General features: G+C 42.3%; 1 protein-coding gene across 3 annotated transcripts in view; it reads right to left on the bottom strand.

The window, feature by feature from the left end:
* Positions 1 to 18,224, bottom strand: part of LOC122789648 (lysozyme g-like) — a 296,078-nt gene that overhangs the window by 88,213 nt on the left and 189,641 nt on the right. The gene's annotated exons all lie outside the window — the stretch shown is intronic.

The following is an 18,224-nucleotide window of genomic DNA, read 5'->3' as shown; positions in this document are numbered from 1 at the left end:
TCATCCAAATGACCCAGAGTGGATTAACAACCTCAGCAGTGAAGCAGCCCACCAGGGGAGGATGGAGTTGGTAGCCAATGCTAGCTCTCCCATACGGGGGGGGGGGGTGCAGAAAATGGTCCGTTTTTCTACAGCATGGATACCTGCTGGAGGACAGATGTCCTGCCTGCAGCATGCAGGCTGAAGATGTAAACTTACCACTGCCAAGCTGTGTTAGAACAGTTGTCTTCACTAATCATGTCTGGAAGCATGCATGAGGGGAGGCATATCAGACCCTCACTGAGGCAGGTGTGTAAAGCCACCACCAGTAGATGGTGCGAGTAAACTGTAATAAGAAAACCCCTCATGGCTGCCTGGATGATACCCGCTTCTTGGTCTTGATTAGCTCTTATCCTGTAAGGTGACTGACAGAGTATGATGATTGTCTGCTACTGTCTGACCCACTAAGAAATTCAGAAAAGTGATAGAATAGGCACCCAAATAATGATACTCAGAGACAAAATACAAGAACATTTTTTTTTCTATTAGCAGACCTGCAGTCATGGGACATTACTTGTGGATATAAAGGCAAGTTACATACTCAATATTCCAGCTGTGGAGTAAATGAACCCCATTCAAAGACTTGTGACACTGGATGCATAAACACTTTATGCCCCTTTAAGGTGTTTATCTAGGTGGTCTACAAGAAATTAAGGCAGAATGAGAAAGTGAGGTCAAAGTTAATGCATAGCCTGAGACATCTTAAATAAGTAATTTCAAGCATACAACTGAATTTATTCCAAACTTGGAGGAATTACTGACCAACCCTAGGCTGGTGACAAATAACAGGGTCTTAGTCTTTAAATAATTCACAAGTAACTGTTTAGCTCTATAAAGTGTTTCATCTGTGACTAAATCATAAAGGAACTGCAACAAAACCTATGCATCCCTACATGACTTTATAAAGAATGCATCAATAGCACTGCGAATGTATTGCAGATGGGGGAGACCTATGTGGAAAGAATTTACGAAGAAAAGAAGAAACGGCCAGAACTGAGCTTAGCACATCAGAATGACTAAAGGATGGGATGGTGGTAGATCATTGAATGTCTATCTGACAACTTTTGGTTAGATAGCTCAGGAACCAAGAGTTATCCAGGCCAGCAGTACTATTGGTAGAAGTTGGGTTAGAAGTGAGTAAGTGCAATGTAAAAATCAAACGTCCTGCCAATAGCCAGAAAAATGTACAGTTTTAACATTCTAGCAGTCAGGCTAATGATAGCTAGGGTTCTACTTCTTAAGACTGAACACTAAAGAATCAGACATCCAATTTTAAATTCTACTGGTGTAATGGAGGATTAAATTAATAATGGAGAAGTCCTTTATGTGAAGATCTAAGATTCCAGCATCCCCATGATAGAGACATGCAGCATCTATTCATTCCTTAATTGTAATTAACTCCAAAGAATCTTACTGCTAAGGAAAGTGATATCACCCTTTACATTGGGTGAATTTTGTTTCAGTAGTATAATCTTTAAAATGTTCTGATGTAGAAATCAGTACAAACGCCTAAAGATAAAGAGTTTGTTAAAGCAAGCAGGGTTACATTATATCCTCTAGCCATATATTTCAAAGCAGAGGTGGCCATATCTGTTTAGGTGCTTAAATGGAGGTGAGAGTTCGGAAATGGCTCTGCAGTTAGCATTTAAAAACAGAGCAGGTGAAAGCAATGTTGCAGAGTTCTGATAAAAACAGTATGTTGATGAAACATGAAAGATAAGAGTTTATAAATTATGTGGCCGCAAACTTTAAAAAATGTTGACTGCAATATATCAGCCCCGCAAGGTATTTGTTGGGGGGTTAAAGGATGATCAATCTGCTTTTTGGTGATTCCAAGGAAGTTGAAAGATAGCATTTTGTGAAGGCTAGGAAAGGGTGATATTGTTCCCATCCAGTCATGGCCCCTTCTCTCTTAACTGTTCCTACTTGTCAGTCCTACCTGATCCAATTTGCAATTCATAATCCTTCAGTCCAGATCATAGCTCTCTTTGGTTCTTTGCCTCCTTGAAGGCCTGCAGGTCAAGGTCATGTAACTTACTCTAGTATTCCAAGCCCTATCCCATTAGTAACCTTTATTGGCATACTGTCCACAAACACTGTGCCCCTCTATAGTTACATCTTCCAAATCTACACAAAGTATTTTATGTGAGGCTTTATTAGTTCCCTAATCGGTGCCAGAATCAGCTCCCCCAGACTTTCGCCCCACAGCTATAGGTTCATAGGTAGTTACTATGCATGCAGTCCAGAAGACCATTAGTGAGCCTAGTCCAAATTGCCCCGAAGCACTGTATGGTTAAGTGACTTGCTCAAGGTCACACATTAGGCATATGAAAGCTGAGGGAATTTAAATGCTGTACCACAGGAGGTACCTCATTAACAGCTCACAGCCTTAATCCTCTGCACCCAACTATCAGCCAGCCTATATACTACAGTATTTTGTTTGCCCAGGTCACAAACACCTAATCTAACCTGAATGATTTCACTTTAGTGTATGTGACTGATTCAAATAAGTTTTAGGTCTTCCAAGATGCTCAGCATTACTACCCACCATCTTTGGTAGAGCGCATAGCCATAACTCTCTTGGCAATAAAGTTTAGTTACCATATTTCCCACCAGTTATTAACCCTAATGAGGTCCAGATTCTCAGCCATCAGCAACATTCATGTCATAAGCAAATGCACTCAGTTCTTGAGCACATCCAACACAAATATACTAAATGCAGAAAGGTCTCTAGGAACATCTCATTTTTTTTTTTTTTTTTTTTTTTTTTTACAGGTTTTCCTAGGGATATTACTCTTCCCATGACATACTAAGACCATTCAATGGACTGGTTCTTCACAAATCCCGCAAGCTTCAATCCCACACCTTTCTCTTTTGTTTTCCTGCCCATAATTGCTTAACTATGGAGTTGAAGGCCTTGTAAAACAAAACAAAACTATTCATTTGAGGATATTGGTCCACCTTTAAGATGATCTAGCCCTACATAAATATAACCTATTTTGTATGCATTAGGCTTGTTGTCTTCAAGACCTTAACCATTATTTGGATAGATTTTTCCATCCGTTTTCCACAGTAAAAATGCTACCATCACTAGCATGGAATTTTTCCCGGACACCCCTAAAAAGCAGCATCACATCAGCTGATGTCAAGTTTGTGGCTACTTTCCCAGACTTGAGAGAAAAGCTGAAGTGACTCCCCCCACCCTGACAATATCCTTAAACACTGTAGAAGGCAGCTTAGCACAGCCCTTACATTTATTTTTCATCTCACCATAGCCACTTAATGTTAAAATATTTTACTGATTCAGGGTTCCCCTGTACTATCTCTGACTATCCAATGTCATTACTACGTCCAATTGCACAGCTTGAGTAATTTGTCAGAGCGGAACAATGAGCGGCGTTAAATAGAAACTGAAAAATATATATTTTTAATTTTCATTGTATATTGATCTTATACAAGACCAATGGCACAGCATTACTGAATCTAATATTTAATTTGTTATACTCCAATGACCTACAGGAGGTCAGCCATACTGAAATGATTTTGTTTTTCAGCCTAGACAGTATATCAAGTGTTTTGCTTCTGCTTTCACTTACAACAACACGGCGAGTCACTGGTTCTTAGGCTGCCACTGAAGAAAGTGACCTTTCGTTCTTTACTGAAATTGCTCTGATTTAGCTAGGGTATTTAATCTTTTCAAGTCAAAACTGCTTTATTGAAATTCTTTATTAGGTTATAGTTCAACACATCTTGCTCGTGGTCCTGAAGAAGAGTGGTGAGATTGAAAAAGGAAACATATGTAAAGAAAGTAAAAGGCGGCAAAAGAGCAGTATCAGAAAATAAGGCAGAAGGAAATGAAAAAACAGAAGTACATGGTAAGGATTCATAGTAAAGAGGACAAAGAAATGGACAAGTATGAAGTGTGGGACAATTTCATAGCTCCTTTGGGTGTAAAGTACATGAGGCAAGAGCATTTATTCTTATTTACAAAGATATCTTGTGACATTCTATTTGAGACTGCCTTTTTCAAGTGGAATGTTTTCTTGGAGAATATGGAGAGAGACTGTAACCCATGGAATTTGTGTGTGATAAATGTATTTTAACAGGGAAAGAAAAAAAAAGTAATGTACAATTTCAAACAGAGGTACAAAGAGACTGTGAAAGAACATTTGAAAACTTCATGAAAAGTAGTACTGAACATTGCAAAAGTTTATGATAGAAGGGGTTTATGGACTGGTGAATGGGATTGTAACATGTTAAAAATAGAGAGAGAAAAAATTAGACATATACCAAGCATGGCAAATGTGGAGAGGAATAGGGGTGTCATAAAATTTTTAGTTATAGTAATTTAGAAAACTCAGTTATGGCAATAGAATAAAAGGGCAATAAACAAAAGTCATATGGAGCAAAGGATCATTTGTTGTTAAATAAAGTCATAGTGGAGAACTGTAAACAGGGGAAGAATCTAAGTATGGCATAGATTGACCGTATCCCACATTCATGGATAAAAAAAAGAGAGTGCTTAAAAATGTATAAGATACACCCCACACTGATAAACTACATCACAGAAACCATGAAACACTGGCAAACTACTTTGCAGTTAAGCCATGATAAAGAGAAAATTATTATTCCAGTGATAAAAATCCAAAGGGGGATATTCCATAGTGACTGTCAGTGTTGCTCTTTTGCCTTGCCCTTAACCCATTAAGCGGTCTGCTTAACAGATTCAGTCATGGCTATAATTTGGCTCCCAGAAAGCAACAAATTACAAAGATTTCTCGTCTTCTCTGTCGATGAATTAAAACTGTATAGCTCATCAGATGAGGAACTGAAAGCACAACTGCAAGTAGTCAAAACTTTTTCAGAGGATAGAAGAATGTAATTTGGTCATGATAAATGTGCAAAAGCAATATTTAAAGCAGGAAAGCGGCAACACCAAGAAAACATCAGTTTGAGATAAGAATGTGATATGAATGAACTTGAGCAAGAGGGTGTGTATAAATATTTGGGAATTAATGAAGGATCAACAATACAAGATGAACAAATGCAAATAAAACTTAGCAAGGAATATTTTAGAAGACTTAATTTAATCCTGAAAAAGTACAGTTTTGTACCTACCATAAATGTAGATGTTCGAAGATCCACATTGCTGCAGTCCTTACACTTGGGTAGTCCGCTGTCCTCGGTCGGCCCGAATATCAAAGTATAAGGCTGACGTCGGTCAAGGCGCATTTGACTGACATCAGGACGTCAGGGTACAAATGCGCATGACCGACGTCATATCCTCAGTCTTTTCTTGCCCCAGATGTCAGAAGACCCTAAAAATAAAGGTCAAAACCAAAAGACAGCAAACAAACAACCAACCATCCTAGCACTAAAAATATGTACAATATATACCATATACATCATATTGACAACCCAACCCACACAACCGCCTCTAACTACAGAGGGGAGGGAGGGAGGGTAAATTGGACTGCAGCAATGTGGATCTTCGAACATCTACATTTATGGTAGGTACAAAACTGTACTATGTTCTTCATCTCACATTGCTGCAGTCCTTACACTTGGGTAGAATCCCAAAGCAGAGGTAAGGGAGGATGGCCAAACTATAAGGAAGCAGGAGCTGCCAAAATGCCCTGCAAAACAGCAGTGGCAAAACCAGCCCTGGATTTAGAGTAAAGTGGTAGGTGATCAGTGCATACTTTCTCTAGGCATTAACTCCAAGTAGCTGCCTCCAAAATATCCTTAGTTGCCACCCCCCTCAAAAAAGCTGTCGAAGTGGCAGTAGCCCTAGTGGAATGAGGCCTAATCCCAGCTGGAATCTCCTTGCCATGATGGGAATAACAGAAAGCAATGCAAAACCCAATCCACTTAGAAATAGTTTGTTTTGACACAGGCTTGCCCTGAGAACTCAAAGCAAAAGAAACAAATAACTGCTGAGACTGCCTGAACCCTTTAGTTCTGTCCAAATAATATCGCAACTGCCTGTGTACATCTAAAGTGTGCAAAATCTTTTCCCCTTTATTTTGGGGATTTGCATAAAAAGTAGGCAAATGAATAGTTTGGTTTAAAGGCACACTAGAAACCACTTTAGGCATAAAGGAAGGATTAGTTCGTAGAGATACCCTATCCTTATGGAGAATCAAGAAAGACTCAACCGCCATAAGGGCCTGCAACTCAGAAACCCTTCTTGCAGAGGTAATAGCCAACAAAAAGCAGTCTTCCATGATAAAAACTTTAATTCAGTAGTAGCTGCAGGCTCAAAAGGTTGTAGAGTGAGTTTCTCCAACACAAAATTGAGATCCCAAGCAGGAGTAGGAGCTCTTCGGGGTCTTATATTCTTTGCCCCTCTAAGAAATTGCTTGAACAAAGGATGAGAAAACAATGGTGGGTCACAATCATAGTGAGCCGAAATTGCTGCAGCATGAACCTTAATAGAAGAGAAGGACAAACCTTTGTCCAGTAACTCAGTAAGATATTGAAGAGCCACACTTAAATTAGGCTCAGAAACATCAAAATCCTTTGCTGCACTCCAAAATAAAAATCTCTTCCATTTATCTGTGTACACTTTCCTTGTACTAGGCCTTCTAGCTTCCAAAATAACATTCAAAACTTGCTGTGGAAGTGGAGGCCCACTATGGTTCAAAACAGAATATGCCAGGCTGTTAGGTGCAGAGAGTGAAGCTTGACATTGAGCAAATGACTGTCCTCCTGAGACAACAGGTGTGGAATCGAAGGCAAAGGCCATGGAGGCTTCCATACCAGGCTTCTCAGTAATGGGTACCAATGCTGTCGAGGCCAATCTGGAGCTATCAAAATCATCCTTGGCTTGTCTTGTCTGGCCTTTAGTAGTACCTTTGGGAGGAGAGGCAGAGGCGGAAAGGCATACACATGAAGATTGCTCCAATTGAAAGAAAGAGCATCCACTTTCCAAGCTGTGGGATGAAACCTTTTTGTGCAAAACTTTGGCAGCTGGTGGTTTAGTGGAGAAGCGAACAGATCTATGTCTGGAGTTCCCCATGACACTGTCAAATTCTGAAATACATGAGGATCCAATTTCCACTCGTGGGGATCCATAATTTGTCTGCTCAACACATCTGCTAAGGAGTTCTGTGCTCCCGGCAGAAACCTTGCCTGAAGATTTAGCTGTAAACTGAGAGCAGTCTCCCACAAAATCATTGCTTGCCTGCATAGAGGATAAGAATGTGTTCCGCCTTGCTTGTTGATGTACCACATGACAGTTGTGTTGTCTGTTAGAATCAACACCTGCCCTGGAAGAAGTAAATCCTTGAAAGCTAGTAATGCAAACTGGACTGCTAACATCTCTTTCAAGTTGATATGTAGATGTTGTAGTCTGGCAGGCCACTTGTCTTGTATCCACTTTCCATTCAGATGAGCTCCCAAGCTTTGTCTGAGGCATCTGTCGTTAGAATCTGACTCGCCTCTGGCCGGGTCACAGAGAGTCCCTTGTTTAGGTGACATTCCTGAGCCCACCACAACAATTCCTTTTGAATGCAAGGTATTATTTGAATGACAGTGTCCAAATCCTGGCAGTGCTGTGTCCATACATTTTGAGATACCATTGTAGCTTCCTCATATGCAGTTTGGCATTGGGAAGCACCAGAATACAAGATGCCATGAACCCCAAGGCTTGAAGGACTGTCCTTGCAGTCAGCCTGGACTGATGAGACAACTGATGAAAGTAAAGGGAAAGATTCTTTTGTTTGTCCGGGGTCAAAAGGCCATCTGGGATGCTGTATTCAGTCTCACACCCAGAAAGCACATGTCCTGAGAGGGTACTAGACTGGACTTTATTTCGTTCACAGAATACCCCAGGCATCTTAGCACTGCTATCACATAATCCAAATGATGAAGAAGCTCGTCCCTTCCTTGAGCCAGAATCAGGCAATCGTCCAAATAAGGATAGATCTGTATTCCTTTTAACCTGAGGAAAGCTATCACTGGAGCCAGAACTTTCGTGAACACTCTGGGCGCAGTAGATAAGCCAAAGGGCAATGCAGAGAACTGATAATGAGAAGTCCCAGCTCGAACGCAGATACTTCCTGCAACACAGTCTGATAGGAACATGAAGATAAGCCTCCTTGAGATCCAAGGTTACCATCCAATGATCTTTGCCCAGCAGAGGTAAAAGCTGCTGTAACGTCAACATTTTGAACTTGGGAATGTCCAGATAAGTGTTGAGGATAGATAAGTCCAAAATTGGTCTCCACGTGTTCCCTTTCTTTGGTACTAGGAACAGGCGAGAATAAAATCCTAGGCCCACTTCTGGCATAGGGACCGGCTGTATGGCCCCTATTTGGAGTAACAGAGAAATTTGCTTGTGAGCCTCTATTCTTTGTTGAGGAGGAACGTCTGGCATGCCTTTGAAAGGAGGCAAGGTATGGAAATAAAACCTGTAACCGTGGTGTATGATATCCAATACCCATCTGTCTTGGGTAATTAAACTCCAATTTTCTTTGAAAAGTGCCAACCTTCCTCCCAAAGGAGCTGCCAGACGAGAAGGCTCTGGCAGCTGAAAAGGTAGGTCATTGGGTCTGTTTACGAAAGGACTGACCCCTGCCCTCACCCGAAGACTGTGCAGGAGAACTCCCTGTTCTAGGCCTGAAAGAGCCCTGAGCTCTGCCCCTACCACGTCTAGATCTACCCCTAGACTGGGAATCATAAGAAGGATACGTCCACCCCTTAGTAGGCCAATTTCTACTAAACTTTGGAGGCTGAACCTGCAAAAAATCTTTAACAGTCTGCATAGACTTAGCCTCGTCTTCCATTTTCTTTAAAACTGCCTCAACAGAAGAACCAAACAACACATCAGATTGTAAAGGAGCATCTAAAATCCTTGTTTTAACATGGTCAGATAAATTCTGATCCCTCAGCCAGGCGTGCCTGCGAAGAACTGACCAGTGGCAGCCACCCTAGACGAGGCCTGTACAGCATCAAAACCACATTGCAAAGAATGCTTACCCACCAGTTCAGAAACATGTACTAAATCTTGTAACTCTTTACAATCAATACCTTCCGCCAGAGCATCAACCTTAGACTTCAATTGAGAAAGGAGATAGTTTTGGTATTTCAACATGTGAAACTGGCAATTCAAAGCCCTCATAGCTAGAGTGGAAGAAGTATAAACTTTCTTTCCCCATCTATCCAAGGCCCTGGCCTCTTTATCTGTAGGAACCGGATTCTTGACAACAGAAGCCTTAACACCTTTAGGCCCCTGACTAACAGTTTCTGGGTCTGCCTAGGACTCTTAAAAAGATACTTATGAGCTTCAGGCACCCTGTAATACCTATCCGGTTTAACAGGAGCAGGAGGCAAAGAATCAGGATTAAGAGAAGCCTCTGTAAAACATCTTCCACCACATCCAAAACAGGAGGTATAGCCAAAGGCCTATGCTGGGGTAAAACAAAAATTCCTAAGCCTTTTCCTGGAATCAGAGAAGTCCTGACCTTCCCACTTAAAATGCTCCCTCATGGAATGAAGAGTTTCTGAAAAGAAAAATCCTCAGGGGAGAAGCAGAAGGAGTAGAATCATCCACATCAGAATCAGAATAAGGAATACTCCTGCAAGTCTTCAGCAAGACTCTGAAACATCCAAGCCTGCTCAAAACTCCCTAGCTCAGGCTCCACCCTAGGTCTCTTATCAGGAGGGGCAAAGAACCCTAATCAAAGTAATCAAATCTTCTGCCATTTTAAGCATATGCTTCTTGGGCACCATTCCTGAAGAACTAGGGTGACACCAACTGAAGCTAAACCTGGCCTGCCTCTGGGAGAAGCCTTGGAAACAGATGGAGAGGGCCCAACCACCCTAGGAAGGGAGGGGAGTATAGTAACCTGAGAAGCCCCTTCAGCCTGACCTGCCTCCTGAGAGGCCACATCCTGCAATAACAAAGTCTCCCTGGGATCCCAAAGAAACCTCCGGTGGAACCACCGCTCCACCGACACCTCTAAAGAACCGGCGTCCGCACGGACGGTTCTTCTAGCCTAGGCTTAACTGCTTTGTCCTTGCGCTTCTTGAAGGCGCCGGAGCATCCGACGGCATTTTATAATTGCACCGCTTCCCGAAGACTAACCTGGCACAATCTAACCTTCTCTTTATAGTGCGCTTATTGAATCTAGCACAAGAGCGACACCCAACAACATCGTGCTCAGGCCCTAAACAAGGAATACACAAAGTATGATAGTCTCTATGCGGTATCTGTTTCCCACAAGAAATACAATTATTCACTTTTTCTGACATCCGGTAAACCACTGAGGCAAGAAAAAACTAAAATATTCCCCAACGGGGTACTTAGCCAACTTTGACACGGTCTGAAACTCCGAAATCGAAAAATTTCAGAACGCCAACCGGCACTTGCAATGCTGCTTCTGCATCGGACCATGCGGCAAAAAAGACTGAGGATATGACGTCGGTCATGCGCATTTGTACCCTGACGTCCTGATGTCAGTCAAATGCGCCTTGACCGACGTCAGCCTTATACTTTGATATTCGGGCCGACCGAGGACAGCGGACTACCCAAGTGTAAGGACTGCAGCAATGTGAGATGAAGAACATCAGCACTGACATCTAGGAACAAAATTCAAGCTATAAACCAATTTGTTCTTCCTGTCCTAACTTACAGCTTTGGAGTGATTGACTGGCCCAAACATGTGTTGGATAGATTAGGCAGGAAAACAAGAATGCTTCATGCTCAAATGATTTATAAAAAAAAAAAAAAAAATCAGTGCATACCAAGATTATATATTCCACGTTCCGATGGAGGTATGGGCCTCCCTGAAATCGATTACATGTACAGATCTGCAAACATGGTACTGCATACATATCTGCTGACCTTACAAGGCCCAAACATACTGAAACTTTCTGAAACACGAGGATGATAAATCTAAAAGGACTTCCCTTCTTAGTCTAGCAGAAGCATATCAGTGTCAAGTGGGAATGAAAATCGATAAAAATCAGGCAGTAACTGAATGTGCCAAAAAGCAAAAAGAATATAAGGAGAAGGACCAGATGAGAAGGTAAGAAATGTGAAAATGCATATAGTTGCACGTACAGAAAACTCCTGAAGAATCTCATCTTGAATAGGATTGAATGCAGGAATGGTTAAGGAGAGGCAAATTCAAACCAAAAGATCAAAGATTAATACTGGTGACCCAAGATAGTGGCCTACGTACACATTTGTTTACAAAGTCCATTGAACATGTGGGAGAAACAGACAAATATAGGTTTTATAAAACAGAATTGGAAACAGTCACGCACCTTTTTGCTGGCTGTGATACACTGATGGCAGAAAGACTGTATACTGAAAGGCATAATAATGTGGCAAGACTGTTGCACTGGGGATTGTGCAAACATAATACTGCTCAAGATCTGAGTTGTTTGGCTTCTGCTACATACCTACAATCAACTGCATTACTAGCTGAGTTAAGTACAAACTTGCAGTGTTAAAGATTGTACTGCATTTTATTTTATTTTTCTATGTATTTAATTGTTTCATTGGTCTGTCTCTCTCTGTAGTTATTTATTTTTCTATTTAATTGTTTCATAGAATACTGTGGTCTCTCTCTGTCTCTGCAGTAAGTTTCCCACCCGTCTTCCCTGTTCTTGTTCTGGTATTAATCTTGGTGGCTTTAAAATTGCCCGCCCCTCTTGTAAATTTGTGTTTGAATACTCCTCCTGGGTCTGTCTCATTTGCTCACTCATCCGAGTACAGTGAGATCATATTTTGACTTCAGACACTCCTACCAGTCCCATCTGTTCAGCTCTATCCCAGCTCTATTCCAGTCTAGTGTCACTAGCTCATTCTACCCAATACAGAGAGAACATTTGTGAAGGGCAAGCCACTTAGGTCCTTAATTTGAAATTATCTTCTGTTTCTCCCTTTCCTTTTTGTAAGCTTCTGAGCCCCCAAAGCCTTTCTGTGTTGGAAGGAAGCCTTCTAGCTTATCAGTGGGAGCAGTAAGCACTAGGTAGCCCACCTACCACAAGAGTTGTTTCTGGCCCCAAAATTGAAGCTTATTGGCCGTTTGGGCAGTTTTTCCATCTCTCAACTTTCTGGTTTAAAAGCCTGCGTTTGCACTCATTTCCCACCTTTCCTGTAACTAGTCTAGTCCAGATACAGATTTGCTGTATCCAGGACTGTTTGTAAGCTTCCGAGTCCCCAAAGCCTTTCTGTGTTGGAAGGAAGCCTTCTAGCTTATCAGTGGGCGTGGTAAGTACTAGGTAGCCTATCTACCACAAGGGTGGTTCATGGCCCAAAAATTGTAGTTTATCGGCCTTTTGGCAGTTTTTCCATCTGTTTCAACTTTCTGGTTTAAAAGCCCGCATTTGCACTTGTTTCCCACCTTTCCTGTAACTAATCTAGTCCAGATACAGATATGCTGTATCCAGGACTTGTAAGCTTCTGAGCCCCCAAGCCTTTCTGTGTTGGAAGGAAGCCTTCTAACTTATCAGTGGGAGTGGTAAGCACTAGGTAGCCAATCTACCACAGGATCCAGGTACAGATTTTTAGTTTTAGCACTTGAATTTGCTTATTCATGCTCAGCACTTGTTCAGAAGTTGTTAGCACTAAATAAGCTACAAATTACTACAGCACTCAACCTTCCTCTTTATCTAGAGGAAAACAGTTTTTGTACTTGCTTTCCTCATTAGCTTAGAGAAAAAACAGCTCTTATACTCACTTTCCTCACTTGTCTAGAGGAAAATAGTTTTTTATTCAGGCATGTCCAAGGGTCAGCTCCCAGTGTTCTCTCCTGCCTATCTGATGATAGCAGTTGCCTCATGTACACAGACAACCCTCTCCTCCTACCACAAAACACCACAACCTGTGACAGATGCACTTATCTAGCCAAACTGGCGGTAAAGCTATCTCCAACCAAGACTGAACTTGACAGTCAAGAGAAGGTAAACACTTGCACCACACCACAACTAATAACATAGTCCCACTAAACCTACACCACCAAAATCCGCACACAGAAACACAAACATTCGCAGAAGCTCTCAATAATAATCTTCTCAAGCAACAGAGACCTCCAAAACAGAAACACAAGCGACCTCCACCCACCCTCAACACAACCCAAATGACACACAGCCCACAGACTCAGTGTGCCAATAAACCACAGCCCATAAGGTAAACCAATGTACCAACCACACTAGTCATAGGTGACTCTATAGTCAGGCACACTGATGTTCTACTCACCAAGCTAAACAAGGAGAAGCTTACTGTCCGCTGCCTGTCGGGTGCCAGGATCCACCACATAACCCACACATGCAGGTCATTCCACAAGTACAAATATGACTCTGTCATTGTCCATGTTGGTGTGAACAACCCGAGACGTACCTCCCTGGACTACATGAAAATAGACATGGAAGAGCTCTCCGATCTTGTAGCCCAGGCAGGTATGACCCTAGCCCTGATTAGCATCCTGCCATCACCCAGAATGATACCGCATTACAAGGACAAAATGATTGACTTCAACTGGCTAAGCTTCTGGTGTCATTCTAAGGGGATCCAGTATCTATCTGCCTGGGACGACATAGTCGACAGACCATGATGCTTTGCCAGAGATGGCCTGCATCTGTCGCCCCTGGGATTCCAGATACTGGCTAAGGCTCTTGCTGCCCTATAGTGCCTTTTTAGGCAAGGTTCAAATGACAAATTTCACCACCATAATAGAACAGGCAAGCAAAAACTGAGGGTAATGCTACTCAATGCTAGAAGTCTAAATCTCAAAATGCACTCACTCGAGGCACTGAAAATGGAGAACATTGATATCTGTGCAGTGACTGAGACCTGGTTCAAGGCTCTAGAGAGCACCCCTGCATTACTAGGCTATAAGTCATACCACACTTTTCAGACATCTAACCTGAACCAGAACACCAAAGGCAGAGGTATGTCCATATTCATTAAGGATATCCACACCTCCAGGCTTATTGTGCAGCATAAGGCATCCAAGGTTATCCAAAAGCAACTACCTCTGGGAAAAACTGCAATCCAAATTGTAGCTTGCTACAGATCCCCCACCATGCCCCATGATTCCCACTCCTCTTTTCTTGATATACTGGAAAATATTAGGGTTCAACCTAATAATGGGTGATTTCAACTACTCCATCATTAACTGGGAAAACTACTCATGTACCAACTCCTTCGCTCAGCACTTTCTGGAACTCAAATTCCAATGCCCTGGATCAACTTATCCACACACCCACCAGGGACAACAATATCTTAGACCTAGTCATTACCAACATGAGTGACCAGTGTTCCACACCTGAAATTAACTCCTTTTTGGTCAGATCTGACCATAAGCTAATCACCCTAGATATCCACATCCTGCCCCCACCCACCATTAAGGAAGCCATGGTAAAAAATTTCTCCAAAGCCAACTTCATGCTTCTTAAGACAGAAGTGGTGAACTTCATGACACCCATGCAGATGGACAATACAGTTACAACTACTAAACCCTACACAAATGCACTCTATAAAGCACTTACACGAGTGCATGGATCATTCTATTCCAAACAGAACTAAGACACTATCCTCCAAAAAAGGAAGCCAATCTGGTGGTCCCCTGCCATAAACAAACTCTACAACAGAAGGAAGAAACTGTTGCAAAAGAGTAAAATCCCATGAGTGGAGGAGCTCCCTGCTCAGCCTGAGTAAGAAGCTGAGATCCCTTATAAGATCCTTCAAAGCTAGCTAAGAAAACAAAATCACCACTGATTCTAAGGGCAACCACAAAGCATTCTATAGCTATGTCAAGAATCTCAATGGCAACACCCAGATCTGCTCTGAGTTGCAGCACAACAGCATGAAAATTTCAGAACCAACTGATATTGCCAACATCCTGGCAGAGACGTTCAATGCTAACTTTACCCCCCTCTCATCCCCTACAGGGCCCATATCTATTCATGAAGCATGCAGAGTCTCTGTAATTACACCTAAGCAGGTAAAAGCTGCACTCTATAAAACCAAAAACACAGCATCCATGGGACCGGACAACATCCCAGGCTGCATTTTACATGAACTTCAGAAAAAACTGGCTCCCCACCTAAGCACCATGTTCAATCATAGTCTCACATCATGCTTTGTGCCCACTGAATGGTGCACAGCAACAGTTATCCCACTCCACAAAGTGGGAGCCACCACTTATCCTGGGAACTATCACCCTATTAGCCTAACAAGCCTGGTCTGCAAGGCCATGGAACGTATCATCATGGAACTCAAAGACATTGGTAACCTCCAAACTCTGGACCCCACACAGTTTGGGTTTGTGAAAGGCAGATCATGCCTTCTGAACCTGATCGACTTCTTTGAGGCAGTCACCAAAGCCATAGACGAGGGTAAGGTGGTTCACGCAACCTATCTTAACCTTGCCAAGACTTTCAACACCATCCCCCATTCTGGAATTATAGCTAAACTCACTAAAATAGGTATAAATCCCTACATCACAAGATGGGTTGCCAACTGGCTCACTGACAGAACCCACAGTGTAAAACTTGCAGACTCCAAATCTGACTTCAAACCAGTGACAAGTGGAGTACCACAGGGTTCAGTCCTGGGATCTCTCCTGTTTGGTATCTACTTCACTGAAGTACAGGCCAACATAGAATGCCTCTGGCTAATGAAGTTTGCAGATGACTGCAAACTAGGAGCCATAGTAGAGTCCCCAAATGATGTGGATCCTACAGAAGAGCCTCACTGAGACAGATGCCTGGTGTCAGAGGCATGGCCTCAAGCTCAATGCCAAAATGTGCATGGTCAACCCCTTTGGTAAAAATTCTGTACCCATAAGCTACCACATAAACTGTAGTCTACTTAATGCCAAATGTGTGATGAGAGACCTTGGGACCCAGATGGACAGCAGTCTCTCCTTTGATAATCACATCACCACAGTAGTCAGAAATCCTTCTGTGTGGCACACCTCATCACAAAAGGGTTCTCATCCAGGAAAAAAAGAGGTCATTGTTCCCCTCCACTTGGCACTCATTAGACCCATTATAGAGTACAATGCCCCTTTTGGATTGTACCTAAAGACATTTTGCAGCAGCTGGAAAGGCCACAGAAGTACCTCACAAAGGGGATTACTGGCCTCAAATAGATGCCCTAACACTGACCATCTCAAATAACTCTAGCTTTACTCTGTAGCATATCACCTGCTACAAGGAGATCTCTGCCTAACATATAAAGCTATATTAAACCCAGAGCTGTTGGACATGCTACACCTTAAGAAATCCCAATCCCTCCAAGCTACATGCTCTAGGGACCTAAACCTTGTTACCACAATAAACAGAACATACTGGAGGGATAGATTCCTGTCCCAGAGATTTCCTATACTCTCGAACAAGCTACCCATCTATGTCAAGCAAAGTTCCTCATTAGCACTCTTAAAGAAAAATCTTGATGAGTGGATGAGAAATAGGAAATACACCCCTGGGATCACTTCTGTGGCTCTGCTCGACAGGGTCACAGGAAATTAACTTTCTTGGGTGGCGTAAGCCAGGGAACCTTGTTGGTTAGGCTTACTTAGGCCAATGGGCCAATAGCCTAGTACCTACCTATGAAGTAGCTGAAAAACACTAGAAACATGAGCCAAAAAGCATCACAAAAAATGATGAAGTCATCAACATGTGGGATCACGCATTAACAGTTCAAAGGACTGTGGCTGACAAGTTCGCAGATGACTGCAAACTGGGTGCCATAATAGACTCTCCAGCCGACACAAGCATCCTCCAAAAGGGCCTCAGAAACAGACAACTGGTGCCAGAGCCATGGCCTCAAGCTAAATGCCAAAAAGTGTATAGTCATCCCCTTTGGCAAAAACAAAGTGCCCACAAATTACCACATAGGTGGTAATCCATTAAGTACAGAAGTAATTAGGGACCTGGGGACCCAAGTTGATAGTAATCTCTCATTTGACAACCACGTGACCAAAGTGGTTAGAAAAACATTTTATATAGCCCACCTAATCATGAAGGGATTCACATCTAGATCAGTGGACGTCATCGTGCCTCTTTACTCATCAGGCCCATAATTGAGTACAATGCCCCTTTTGGGATGTACCTTACCAGACACCTACAGCAACTGGAAAGACCCCAAAAGTACCTCACCAAGAGGATCAAAGGGCTCAAACAGATGCCATATGCTGCCCGGTTAAAGAAACTCCAGCTCTACTAAGTGGCATACCGCCTGTTCAGAGGCGATCTGTGCCTGACGTAGAAACCCATGTCCAACCTGGAATTAATGGATATGCTGCACCTCAGAAAATCCAAATCCCATCGAGCTATGTGCTCTAGAGACTTGAACCTCAGCACTGAAATAAATAGGACATGCTGGAGGGACAGATTCATAACCCAGAGGCTCCCTTCACTCTGGAATAAAATCCCAGTCCAGGTTAGGCAGAGTCCCTCATTGACTCTCTTCAAGAGGAATCTTGATGAGTGGATGGGAGATCGTAGGTTTACTCCGGGTATCACTTCTGTGTCACTGTTAGACAGAGGCACAGTATACTAACCTCGAAAAAGGGCATAACAAAATAAATTTAAAATGGGTGGCGAAAGCCAAACACATTCTGGCTAGGCTTATAAATGCCCTAGGGCAGATAGCCTAGTATGAACCTATGAACCTATGAAAAGACAGATATGAAAAAAACAGATATAGTGGTCCATGAAAAGACAAAAGTAGCTCTGATCATTGGAAAAGCTACACCCAGTGGCTAGTGTTCTGTGTACAGTGAGACAAATTCATAAAATATCAGGATTTGCAGGCAGAAATGAGAGCAATGTGGAAGAAGGATACTAGACAATCCCAATAGTAGTAGGAGCAATGGGTGTTATAAAAAAAAAGTCTACAACCATGTTTAGATACATTACCAATAGATGCAACTCCATACAAATTGCAGAGGGAGTCATTACTGGGCACATTGCGGGTACTGCAAAGAGCACTTCTGACCAACAAAGACTGAAAATAATTTCATGAACCTTTAGTCATACTTTGACTTAGGAATGGGGTCCATTCCCATCATGGTATTAGAAACCCAAAAGATTTGGAGAAATTAAAAAAGGGGAAGATACAAAGTAGGTTCAGAGGATACAGACAGGTTGTAATAGGTGTGTATGGTATAATAAGGGGAGTAGAATAACAAAAGAAAGATTAAAACTAGGAGAAGACAAGG

Source organism: Protopterus annectens, chromosome 15.part0 (genome assembly GCF_019279795.1).
Source record: "Protopterus annectens isolate FY-2018-M chromosome 15.part0, PAN1.0, whole genome shotgun sequence".
NCBI lineage: Eukaryota > Metazoa > Chordata > Ceratodontiformes > Protopteridae > Protopterus > Protopterus annectens.
Note: the sequence above shows the minus strand (reverse complement) of the source record. Positions and strands in the feature narration are given on the sequence as shown.